Source organism: Aotus nancymaae, unplaced genomic scaffold (genome assembly GCF_030222135.1).
Source record: "Aotus nancymaae isolate 86718 unplaced genomic scaffold, 86718_ANA_hifiasm-v0.15.2.pri h1tg000007l, whole genome shotgun sequence".
Taxonomy (NCBI): Eukaryota; Metazoa; Chordata; class Mammalia; order Primates; family Aotidae; genus Aotus; species Aotus nancymaae.
In genome coordinates, this window is record NW_026988418.1 from 3,325,964 (window position 1) to 3,338,704 (window position 12,741).

At 49.2% G+C, this 12,741-nt stretch overlaps 1 pseudogene; it reads left to right on the forward strand.

The window, feature by feature from the left end:
* Positions 1–451: 451 nt before the first annotated feature.
* On the forward strand, positions 452–1,331 carry LOC105733263 (small ribosomal subunit protein uS2B-like; annotated as a pseudogene).
* The last annotated feature ends 11,410 nt before the right edge of the window (positions 1,332–12,741 follow it).

A 12,741-nucleotide genomic window follows, 5' to 3' on the forward strand; every position in this document is an offset into this window, starting at 1 on the left:
CTCTGTCTCAAAAAAAAAAAAAAAAAAAAAAAAAATCTGGTTTCTTTTCCTACATCTGTGGCTCTGTTACCTTGGCTTGGGTTTCACTGCAAAGCTGTCCTTTCCTTAGAACCCTAAGGAATGTGGCCTTGCTTTAAGTTCAGTGAAAAAAGGGTTCAGGAGACCTTGCATCTCCCTCTACAGCCAACCTGGGGAAGGGGCCAGGCTTAGAGAGAAAAGAGCAGCTTTCAAGAACAGGCTGGGTGCGGTGGCTCATGCCTGTAATCCCAGCACTTTGGGAAGCCGAGACCAGTAGATTACCTGAGGTCAGAAGTTTGAGACCAGCCTGGCCAGTATGGCGAAACCCTGTCTCTACTAAAAATACAAAAATTAGCCTTTCCGCGCCACCTGCCGAGGGCTCCATACGGTGTTGTTCTGGATTCCCGTCATAACTTAAAGGGAAACTTTCACAATGTCCGGAGCCCTTGATGTCCTGCAAATGAAGGAGGAGGATGTCTTTAAGTTCCTGGCAGCAGGAACCCATTTAGGTGGCACCAACCTTGACTTCCAGATGGAACAGTATATCTATAAAAGGAAAAGTGATGACATCTACATCATAAATCTGAAGAGGACCTGAGAGAAGCTTCTCCTGGCTGCTCGTGCCATTGTTGCCATTGAAAACCCTGCTGATGTCAGTGTTATGTCCTCCAGGAATACTGGTCAGAGAGCTGTGCTGAAGTTTGCTGCCGCCACTGGAGCCACTCCAGTTGCTGGCCACTTTACTCCTGGAACCTTCACCAACCAGATCCAAGCAGCCTTCTGGGAGCCACAGCTGCTTGTGGTTACTGACCCAAGGGCTGACCACCAGCCTCTCAAGGAGGCGTCTTATGTTAACCTACCTGCCATTGCTCTGTGTAACACAGATTCTCCTCTGCAACACTGCCATCCCATGCAACAATAAGGGAGCTCACTCAGTGGGTTTGATGTGGTGGATGCTGGCTCTGGAAGTTTTGTGCATGCGTGGCACCATTTCCCGTGAACACCAGTGGGAGGTCATGCCTGATCTCTGCTTCTACAGAGATCCTGAAGAGATTGAAAAAGAAGAGCAGGCTGCTGCTGAAAAGGCTGTGACCAAGTAGGAATTTCAGGGCGAATGGACTGCTCCAGTTCCTGAGTTCACTGCTACTCAGCCTGAGGTTGCTGACTGGTCTGAAGGCGTGCGGGTGCCCTCTGTGCCTATCCAGCAGTTCCCTACTGAAGACTGGAGTGCCCAGCCTGCCACGGAAGACTGGTCTGCAGCTCCCACTGCTCAGGCCACTGAATGGGTAGGAGCAACTGCTGAATGGTCTTAAGCTGTTCTTGTGTGGCCTCTTAAACAACATATAAGATTCATGGAAAATAAACATCGAGTTTCTAAAAAAAAAAAAATACAAAAAGTAGCTGGATGTGGTGGTGGGCACCTATAATCCTAGCTACTCAGGAGGCTGAGGCAGAAGAATTGCTTGAATCTGGAAGGCGGAGGTTGCAGTGAGCCAAGATTGCGACATTGCACTCGAGCCTGGGCAACAAGAGCAAAACTCTGTCTCAAAAAAATAAATAAATAAATAAAGAGAGGTAGGTTGAAGGAAAAACTCTGTTTGAAGCAGTGTCACGCTGAGCAGGCTTGTACTAAGCCTTAGTTTTCTCATCTGTAGAGTGTTTTTTTCCTATTTAGGAGCATTATTGGAGAATTAAATTAAACTGTTTGCAAAGTTTTAGCACAGCATCTGGCATAGAAGAGAATTCCAAAAATGCCAGTTTTCTTCTCTTCTTTGGACATTTAAGGTACACAATCTGGGTGAGGTCCCAGCCAGGGCCCTGAAAGCCTGGCTACGGAGCTTGGACTAAAGCCAAAAGCATTGGAGAATCAGAGGAGGCTTGTGAACAGAAGAGTGACAGATAGATCTGTGCTTTGGAAAAGTCACTTCTGGGAGAAGTGTAATGCAGGATGCGGCGTCCTGAGCCCCAGATCTGCATCTAACAGGCTCCATGGTTTCATCTGTACCCAACATATGAATGGTCTCCATCAGTGTTTCCCCAGTGAGCTATGAATTGGGTGAGAGCTTAATTCCTAACACAAACTGAGTCTTCCAGTTTATTTTCTTAGAGATAGAATTGATTGTGGGTGGGGGGCGGGCAGAGTGTTCCCTAAACCTGAAGGGTTGATATAGCCAGCCTGAGCTGCCACACGGAGGATGAAATGTGTTTTCTGAACAGCTCTGGAGATTGTGATAATGACTAAAGTCCAAGGGGGCCCTCCTGGCACTGCCCCTCACGGGGACATAACACTAAGTATCTTGCGCTTGAGGGCAATTGTAAGACTGTATGTACCCTCCTTAAGGAACCTTTTTTTTTTAAGTGAAAGCAAGTTTATCAAGAAGGTAAAGGAATAAAAGAATGGCTACCCCATAGGCAGAGCAGCCCCTTAAGGTCTTAAGGAGGAGTGATGACAAACTTCTTCTGCACCTTTCTTAGGGTACTGAGCTCTGGGCACAGGTGGAGCAAGAGAATCACCTGGAAATAACTCTTCTGTCCACTAGAGGGAAACCCAGGCTAGAGAGATGGTGAGGGAAACACAGGCTAGATGCGTGGGAGCCCTGAGGCTGGAGGAAACAGAAGGGGCTGAAAGCCCCAGGACCGAGTGATCTAGGTTCAGTGCTGTGCTGGAACTGGCTTGTATCAGCTTGGTGAAAGTTGACTGTTGCATTTTCAGGAATCTTAAGAGCTGGTTGTTAAACCTGATCATTAAATAGTAAATTATAATATTAAATTATAGCTGCACATGGTGGCTCACACCTGTAATCCTAGCACCTTGGGAGGCCAAGGTGGGAGGATTGCTTGAGCCCAGTTTGAGACCATCCTAGGCAACATAGGGAGACCCCTGTCTCTACAAAAAAATTAAAAAATTTGCCAGGCATGGTGGTGTGCACCTCTAGTCCTGGCTACTCGGAAGGCTTAGGTAGAAGCATCACTTGAGCCTGGAGGGTCCAGGCTGCAGTGAGCTATGATTGTACCACTGCACTCCAGCCTGGGAGAACAGAGAAAGACCGTATCTCAATTAAAAAAAAAAAAATTATAATATGTCATGGGATTAGGGTACTAAATAAATAAAGTAAAAATTAAACGATGTAAATTTACATTTAAATAAACTATTTGGGCTGGGCATGGTGGCTTGTACCTATAATCTCAGCACTTTGGGAGGTCAAGGTAGGCAGATGACTTGAAACCAGGAGTTTGAGACCAACCTGAAACACAGGGTGAAACTCCATCTCTACAAAAAATACAAAAATCAGCTAGGCGTGACCGGGCACGGTGGCTCACACCTGTAATCCCAGCACTTTGGTAGGCTGAGGAAGGCAGATCACAAAGGCAGGAGTCTGAGACCAGCCTGGACAACATGGTGAAACCCTGTGTCTACTAAAAATACAAAAAATTAGTCTGGCGTGGTGGCACGCACCTGTAATCCCAGCTACTCTGGAGGCTGAGGCAGGAGAATTGCTTGAACCCGGGAGACAGAGGTTGTGGTGAGCAGAGATCACACCACTGCACTCCAGCCTGTGCAACAGAGCAAGACTCTATCTCAAAAAAAATAAATAAATCAGCTGGGCATAGTGGTGAGTGCCTGTAGTCCCAGCTACTCAGGAGGCTAAGGTGGGAGGATCACTTGAGCCTGGGAGGTTGAGGCTGCGGTCAACCATGTCTCAAAAATAAATAAAATAAAAATGATAAAAAGACTCCAAACCCATTAGTCCCTAATTATTTTACTAATTTAGCTATTATCTACCTATTGTATCAGTTATGGTGAAAGTACTATATAGTGATGTGCTACTGTCCAACTTCAACTTCATGGTTTTTTTTTTTTTTTTTGAGACAGAGTTTTGCTCTTATTGCCCAGGCTGGAGTGCAATAGTGAGATCTCAGCTCACCGAAACCACTGCCTCCAGGGTTCAAGCGATTCTCCTGCCTTAGCCTCTCCAGTAGCTGGGATTACAAGAGCCCACAACAACACCTGACTAATTTTGTATTTTTAGTAGAGACAAGGCGTTCTCCATGTTGATCAGGCTGGCTCGAACTCCTGACCTCAAGTGATCTGATCACCTTGGCCTCCCAAAGTGCTGGGATTACAGGCGTAAGCCACCACTCCTGGCTTTTTTTTTTTTTTTTTTTTTTTTAACAGTCTTGCTCTGTTGCCCAGGCTGGAGTACAGTGGCACAATCTTGACTCACTGCAACCTCTGCCTCCCAGGTTCAAGAGATTCTCCTGCCTCAGCTTCTCAAGTAGCTGGGACCACAGGTGTACGCCACCACATCCAGCTAATTTTTGTATTTTTAGTAGAGACAGGGTTTCACCACATTGACCAGGCTGGTCAAGAACTCCTGACCTCGTGACCTGCCCGCCTTAGCCTCCCAAAGTGCTGGGATTACAGGCGTGAGCCACCTCGCCCAGCATTTTTTTTTTTTTTTTTTTTTTTTTGAGATGGAGTTTCACTCTTGTTGCCCAGGCTGGAGTGCAATGGTGTGATCTTGGCTCACTGCAACCTCTGCTTCCTGGGTTCAAGCAATTCTCTTGCCTCAGCCTCCCAAGTAGCTGGGATTACAGGCGTGAGCCACAATGCCCGGCCAAACTTCGACTTTGGTTGCTTGCAATTGGTCATGGCAGACTATTTATTTCATGAAAACCCACAAATGCTACAAATCCAGGTTCCCTACCTCCCGCTGCCCACCTTCCAGGTTGTTAAACATTTGCCAGGACATCGCTGCCTAGGCATCCCCACATCAGGAGTTAGGGGGAGGACATGGGCTTTTCCAGAGATCTTGCCAACACAGACACACTCAGAGATATCCCTGTGGAGGGAGCACCCCATTTGAGCAGGCAATTGTTGGGGCCGTTGTGGGAGTATTGTATTGTTGCACAAATGTGGCCTGGAGGTTCCCACCCACTCTCCAGCTTTGCACAACTGTTCCACCCACCTGAAATCCATCTGTACTTAAGTGCTCAGGCATCCCTTTCTGTCTGCCTGGCAATGAAGTGCGGTTCTATATCATCTAGTGCTAGAACGTGTTCCCTCATCAGAAAGGGAGCTTCATGAAGGGCAGGGAAACCCCCCACCCCAGGTTCATATCCTCAGGCCTGATTCAATTCCCTGGTCCTAAGTATTGCAGCCACCACATAGAACGCCCAGGAACAAGCAAGACACTGGAATCAGACACATCTGGGCTGTGCCACTACTAACTGTGTGACCTGAGAAAGGCACCTAAACCAATCTGATCTTGTCTCCTCTCCTGTAAAATAGGGAGAATCCTACTCATCATGCCTGGCTGTGTTGAAGATTAAATAGGATAATCCATTGCAAAACTCTTAGCTGGGCGTTTCCATCACCTAGAAGGTGTTCCATGATGTCGAAGCTATTATTGTTATTATATTTGGGATGTGCGGGGGTGCCGAATTCAAAGCGGTTCTGAGTGCAGGTCTACTCTGACACCCTGTGTGTCCAGGAGGAAGGAGGAGCAGGACTAGGAAGCAACAAATCCATTACAGCACAATTGGAAGATGTGGCCCGTCGCACAACCGAGAGGTAGACCAGGGACTGGACACCAGCCCTCAGCCCCGGACTTGGCCAGATGTTCCATGCCTATCAAGGGGCGCTTCTTCCCCCACCCATCCTCCCCGACAACCTAGGCCTGTGGCTTGGAGGAGGCAGAGATGGGAATCGGCAGCCGGACGTCGCAGGCCCCAGGCTGAGGGCAGGAAGCAGCGCCGAGGTCGTTCTAAAGCCTCAAAGCGGCGGAAGGGAGGGAGCAGCCGGCACCTGCATTGTGTGAGCCCCGCTCCCCGCTGAGCCTCTGTGACCTCTGGCGCGCGCTCTTGGCGTCCGCTGCTGGGGCAGGGCCCCCGGTTTTCAGGGAGGTATTAATCAGGCAGAGAAGACTAGATCTTCGCTGGCTTTCATTCAGTCACGCATCCACTCATTCATGCATCCATCAGTTATCCAGCTGTGGCAAGAGTTAGTGCATGAAAACATAGTCCCTGATCTCAAGGACCTTCACAGTTCATGGCTGTGTACACCGTCAGGCTGCTGGGTTGGAATCCTGGCTCCTCCACTGACTAGCTGTGTAACTTGGGCAAATTCCTTAACCTCTCCCGGCCTCAGCTGAAGTGTGTTGGATTATGAGTGGAGGTAGTTCCACTACTTCATGGAGTGTTGGATTAAATTCTGTGTGAAGCACTTGGAACTATGTCTGCAACTATTAAGCATTTGTTAAATGTAGAACTTTTAAAATTATTTTTATTCTTATTATTACAAAAAGACCATTTCAGGAGTGGAGCATGGACTAGAGGAGCCCAAAGTTGCTAATTGGAGGCCTGAACAGTGAGTGGTTTTAGAGATTTTAAAAACAATTGATTGCCAGCCAGGCGTGATGGCTCACGCCTGTAATCCCTGCACTTTGGGAGGCCAAGGTGGGTGGATCACCTGAGGTCAGGAGTTTGAGATCAGTATGGCCAACATAATGAAACCCTGTCTCTACTAAAACTACAAAAAATTAGCCGGGTGCGGTGGCAGGTACCTGTAATCCCAGCTACTCAGAAGGCTGAGGTGAAGAATGGCTTGAACCTGGGAGGCAGAGGTTGCAGTGAGCCAAGATCGTGCCACTGCACTCCAGCCTGGGAGACAAGAGTAAAACTTCATCTCAAAAAAAAAATTGATTGCCAACTTTTTATTTTTTTGAAACTGAGCCTTTCTCTGTCACCCAGGCTGGAGTGCAGTGCCGTGATCTTGGGTCACTGCAACCTCCGCCTCCCAGATTCAAGTGATTCCCATGCCTCAGCCTTCAGAGTAGCCCAGCTAATTTTTGTATTTTTAGTAGAGATAAGGTTTCACCATGTTGGCCAGGCTGGTCTCGAACTCCTGACCTCAGATGATCCACTCACCTTGGCCTCCGAAAGTGCTGGAATTACAGGCATGAGCCACTGCACCCAGACTGATTGTCAACATTTAAAAGTTGTGAAATTTTGGGGCTGGGTGGATGGCTCATGCCTGTAATCCCAGCACTTTGGTAGGCTGAGGTGGGTGGGCCACGAGGTCAAGAGATCGAGACCATCCTGGCCAACATGGTGAAACCCCGTCTCTACTAAAAATACAAAAATTAGCTGGGTGTGGTGGCATGTGCCTGTAATCCCAGCTACTCAGGAGGCTGAGGCAGGAGAATTGCTTGAATCCGGGAGGCGGAGGTTGCAGTGAGCTGAGATCATGCCATTGTACTCCAGCCTGGGCAACAAGAGTTAAACTCCATCTCAAAAAAAAAAAAGTTATGAAATTTCATCTAAAACTTCGATTTTGGCTTCTTTTGAAGGGATTGAAGATTTGAGATGCTTGTGTTATGTAAGTTGCTGTTGAGTGTTACGCTAGAGGCAAGTGGCTTTTTAAAATCATTTAATACTTTTTTTTTTTTTAGACAGAGTTTTGCTCTTGTTGCCCAGACTGGAGTGCAATGGCATGATCTTGGCTCACCACAACCTCTGCCTTCCAGGTTCAAGTGATTCTCCTGCCTCAACCTCCCGAGTAGCTGGGATTACAGGTGCCTGCCACCACATCTGGCTAATTTTGTGTTTTTAGTAGAGACAGGGTTTCTCTGTGTTGGTCAGGCTGGTCTTGAACGCTTGACTTCCGGTGATTCACCCGCCTCAGCCTCCCAAAGTGCTGGAATTACAGGTGTGAGCCACCGCACCTGGCTATAATACATTATTTTAAATATTATTTGTAGCCTCTTTTTTTTTTTTTTTTTTTGCAAAGTGGTGTTAGTTGTTGTATAATAAAAAACTCTTGGACAATTTCCCTGTTATAAGGGTCTGAAAAGCAAGTTTATTTTTAAAGGCAGATACTTTATTTAGTTGTGATTTTTTTAAATTTAATTTTATATTTGAGACAAGGTCTCATTCTGTCACCCAGGCTGGAGTGCAGTGGTGCAATCTCAGCTCACTGAAACCTCTGCCTCCCGGGCTCAGGCAGTCCTCCCATCTCAGCCTCCTGAGTAGCTGGGACCACAAGCACACACCACTACACCCGGCTAATTTTTTGTATTTTTGGTAGAGATGGGGTTTCACCATGTTGACCAGGTTGGTCTCAAACTCTTGAGCTCAAGTGATCTGCCCTCTTCGGCCTCCCAAAGTGTTGGGATTAGGCGTGAGCCACCGAGCCCAGCCTTATTTAGTTGTGATTCTTGTTGATTGCCTGATTTTTAAAATGGTACTTTCTGGAAATAATCTTCTTATTTCCAGATTCTCCTCCTCCTCCTCTTCTTCCTCTTCCTCCTCCTCCTCCTCCTTCTCTTCTTCCTCCTCCTTCTTCTTTCTTCTGCCTTCTTTCTTATTCTTCTTGGTCTTGCTCTGTTGCCTAGGCTGGAGTGCAGTTGTGCCATTATAGCTCACTGCAGCCTCAAACTCCTGGGCTAAGTGATCATCCCACCTCAACCTCCCGAACAGCTTGGGACTACAGGGGTCTACTATGTTACCCAGGCTGGTCTTGAACTCCTGGGCTCAAGCAATCTTCCTGCCTCAGCCTCCCAAATTGCTGGGATTACAAGTGTGAGCCACCACACTGGCCCTAAGACATCTAATGAAAGATTTCTCAAACATGTCAGAATGAGCTGCTTATGCCATTTGAGTCCCCTAAACCAAGTAAAAGATCTGCAGGCCTTTGGGTTTGCATAGCTGGAGGCTAGCAGGTAGAAGTTAGTGACTGGGTGGAAGAAAGGTTGATCTGACCTGAAAGTAGAGTGGGCTGGAGGACAGGGAACAGGTATTTAGAAGGAAGAATTAATAGGATGTGGGGTCTGGAGGAGAGAGAGGAGACAAGGTTGACTCTTGGGTTTTTGGCCTGGGAGAAGGGGTGGGAGGTGGACCCGTTCACTGAACTGAGGATCCAGAGGGAGAATGGGCTTGCTTTTAGCTATGTGGAGTCTGCGAGTCTGGGTCGGTCACGAGGAGATCAGTGGAATATTGGGGTTCTGGTGCTCAGGAGAGGAAGCTGGGCTTAAGATTCACCATGGATAAGACAGGGGCTCTGGGGAGTGGTAAAATCACCCCCACCAGACTGTGTGCAAAGAGCCAGAGGCCTAGGATGTACTGTGAGGATCCATTTGTATTTAAGGGATTAAAGATGTTTGGCCAGGCGCGGTGGTTCATGCTTGTAATCCCAGCACTTTGGGAGACCAAGGTGGGTGGATCACCTGAGGTCAGGAGTTCAACACCAGCCTGGCCAACATAGTGAAACCCTATCTCTATTAAAAATACAAAATTAGCCAGGTATGGTGGTGCTTGCCTGTAATCCCAGCTACTCGGGAGGCTGAGGCAGGAGAATCGCTAGAACTCAGGAGGCGGACTTTGCAGTTAGCCAAGATCGTGCCATTGCACTCAAGCCTGGGCAACAAGATCAAAACTCTGTCTCAGAAAAACAACAACAACAAGATGTTTAAGAGGCTGGGCACAATTAAACGCCTGTAATTGCAGCATTTTGGGAGGCTGAGGTGGGTGGATGGCTTGAGTCCAGGAGTTGAAGACCAGCATGGGCAACATGGTGAAATCTGTATGTACAGAAAATACAAAATAAATTAGCTGAGTGTGGTGTCACATGCCTGTAGTCCCAGCTACTCAGGAGGTTGAGGTGGGAGGATCACTCAAGCCCAGGCGGACGAGGCTGCAGTGAGCCGTGATGGTACCACTGCACTCCAGCCTGGGTCACAGTGAGACCCTGTCTCCAAAAAAAGAAGAAAAAAAAAGTTTAAGGAATTGTAAGGAAGTTAAAGGAGGAGGAGAGGAGCCCAAAAGACTGAAGGGTCCAGCTGCCTCCCCAGGTGGACTTAGCCTCCATCCTGCTGGGCTGGACCTGTTCCCAAAACCTTACTACAGAGGCAGACTGAGGAACAGGTGGGGAGGAGGGATTCTGAGCAGAGACGGCTGTCATCAGATAAAGGGTGAGGTGGAACAAGATTCCAGGCAAGTTCAGGATACCCACGTGCCCTTCAGCAGCTCCCTCCTGCTCTCCAGGGCCACTTAGTGGGCCTCTGGGACACTGCTGAGAAGGGGAACTGAGAAGAAGGTCCTGACTGGGCCCCACTGGCTGAGAGTGAGCAAACAGCACACCCAGGACATTCTCAGCTGTGGAGAAGTTGGGAGGCCAGAGATGCCCACGGCTGCAATCCTAGCTCCTCAGACTGCCCCCAGTGGGACACCAGGCTGGCTGCAGGCCAGGCTAGCGAGCTCCACTCCTTGTGGCCATGAGGCATGGAGATCATCATTGATAGAAGCCAGCATCTTGCTTGGGAGCTGGAGATCTGGGCTGAGCAGGGCTGAACTGTGAAGCATGCATTGACTTTTACTACGTGCCGGACACTCTCAGACATGTTTTATTTAATCCTCATGAAAAATCCAGGACATGAATACAATTTCCCCCATTCTACAGAAGAGAAAATCGAGGCTCAGAGAGCACAAGCCCCACATCAAGGATTCACAGCTGGTGAGAGGCAGAGTTGCGGGGGACAAGCCTGGAGCTCAGGCTCTGTCTCTCCAGTTTTCCCTGGGGTGGCCCCACTTCTGCAACGGCCTCTTGCCTCCCTGACCCCTGGGGGCCTTTCTAGCCTTCACCCTCTCTCACACTCATCCTCCAAATCATCACCAACTCCTGTCAGCCCTCCCCTTCTACAGATCTTGCATCTGTCCCCTTCCCTCCACCCTTGGTTCAGTCTCCCAGCTTGCACTTCACGGTCTCTTGCCCTGGGTATGACATCAGCTTCCTCCTTCATCTCCCTGCCTTCCGGTTCTCCCACCCCCACCCCCAGTCTCTTCTCCACATCAGCAGCCAGAGGGCCCTTCTAAAACACAGGTCTGACCTTCTTAGTGCCTGCCAATGATACCCCATTGCCCTCTGGCTAAAGTTCAGCTTCCCGTACAGGTCACCAGGTTCTGTGGGCTCTTGTCATTGACCTCAGCAGCCTCATACTCACTGCCCTTCTGACCTGCTGTGCACTCTTACCAAACAGAATGCTGACTCTTCCTCCTGGGAATAGGCCCTGGGCCAGGCCTTCTTGCCTCTGGGCCTCTCCCATCACCAACCCTGCCCACCACAATCTCTCTCACCCATCTCTGATGACTGAAGTTCTGGCCATCCTTCAAAGCCCAGCTTCATGGAGTGCCTTTTGGCCGGAGCCCGGTGTGCCTTGGATTAAAGTTCTTTGCGTTCCTCTCTCTCTCTCCCTCACTATGCAGTGTGAGCTCCCGTGTGTCCTTTCTTCTGTGCCCGGTGTGGTACCCAATGTGCTGAGGAGTTCTGGGAGTGTGTGGAGGGGCGCCTGAGCCTCTGTCTCTGTCCCCTCCATCTCTGGCTCCTCGCCCTGACCTGGATCTGTTCCAGCAGCAGCAGCAGCAGCAGCAGTTCCAGGTTTGGCTCCTGGCTCAGTCGAAACTTCGATTCTAGCTCTGACCTGCCTTAAGTTGTAGTTCAGCCCCTAGCCTGGCGCCAGCTTTGGCTCAATATCCAGGACTAGTATGGGCTTAGCCTATGGCATCGGGACCAAACTTAGAACCCATCTGTTTCCCTCTCTCCTGATCCCCAGCTCCATGTGCCTGGGTTGTGGTTTCCTGCCTCAGTGCTCCCCACTTAGAGGGAGGGAAGGAGGCCCATGCAGGACAGAGGCCCCTGCAGCCAGGGATCCTTACTCCTGCCCTAGAGTTGCCTGGCTGCAGCATCCCAGCCCAACTTCAGGGTGCTGGCCAGTGCTGTGGGAACAGGTAATCCCTGGTCCAAAGCAAGGCCCTATCATTTACTGTCTGTGAGGGTTTGAGCACCTCCCTGGACTCCAGTTCTCTTGTTTATAAAATGGGGATCACATTTGGTATGAGAACAACAGGAGACAATGCTGTGGAGCTCTGGGTACAGTGCCTGGCACAGAGTGGATGTCAACAACCGTGAGGGCCTTTCCTCTTTACTCTTTTCCCAGGTCCATTGGGTCAGTTCCTGTAGGTTCCTGCACATTCCCTAGTACCTGTTGCATAAGAGCTTCTCCTGCCACCGTGACATTGGGGGCCTGGCCCAGCCTTGCTTCCAGGCTGCTGGCTGTGGCTGTTGTCCCTAGGGCATCTTGGGCAGTGGGGGCTGGACTGAGGCATCACACTGGATCCACTGCCCAGAACTCCATGTCCTCAATGTCAGGGGCAAACGTAGGTCCAGAGGGTAGTGGGGGAAAGGTTGGTCTTCCTTCTTTGCCGTGGGCTGAGGATATGTATTTGAGTTGGGGAGGTAGGGGTGCTTCCTTCTCTCCTGTAACTGCGTGGCTGAGTCTCTGCCCCATCAAAGCTCAAAAGACAAGGGTTCCTATGAATAAGAGAACTTTGGGATTCTTGCCCCACAAACATAGAAACCAATATCGATGGGGGTCTGGGTGTAATGTCAGGCGAGTGTATGGGTATGGATGTATGTGTGGGATGTGTACAAGGTATGGTGTGTCGTGAGTCATGGCGTACTATACTATCATGTGTGTAGTGTATAGATGTCTGTATGTAACGTGGGTGTCAAGGTGGGTGTTTCTATATGTGATGTGGGTAGTGGGAGGGCTGTATCTATATGTAGCATATGTGTCATGTGTGTGACTTTTGTGTGTGAATAACTATAACTGTATATCTGGAGATAGGTGAGGATCTAAGTATGTGGTACAAGCCAGGGGTCCTCAA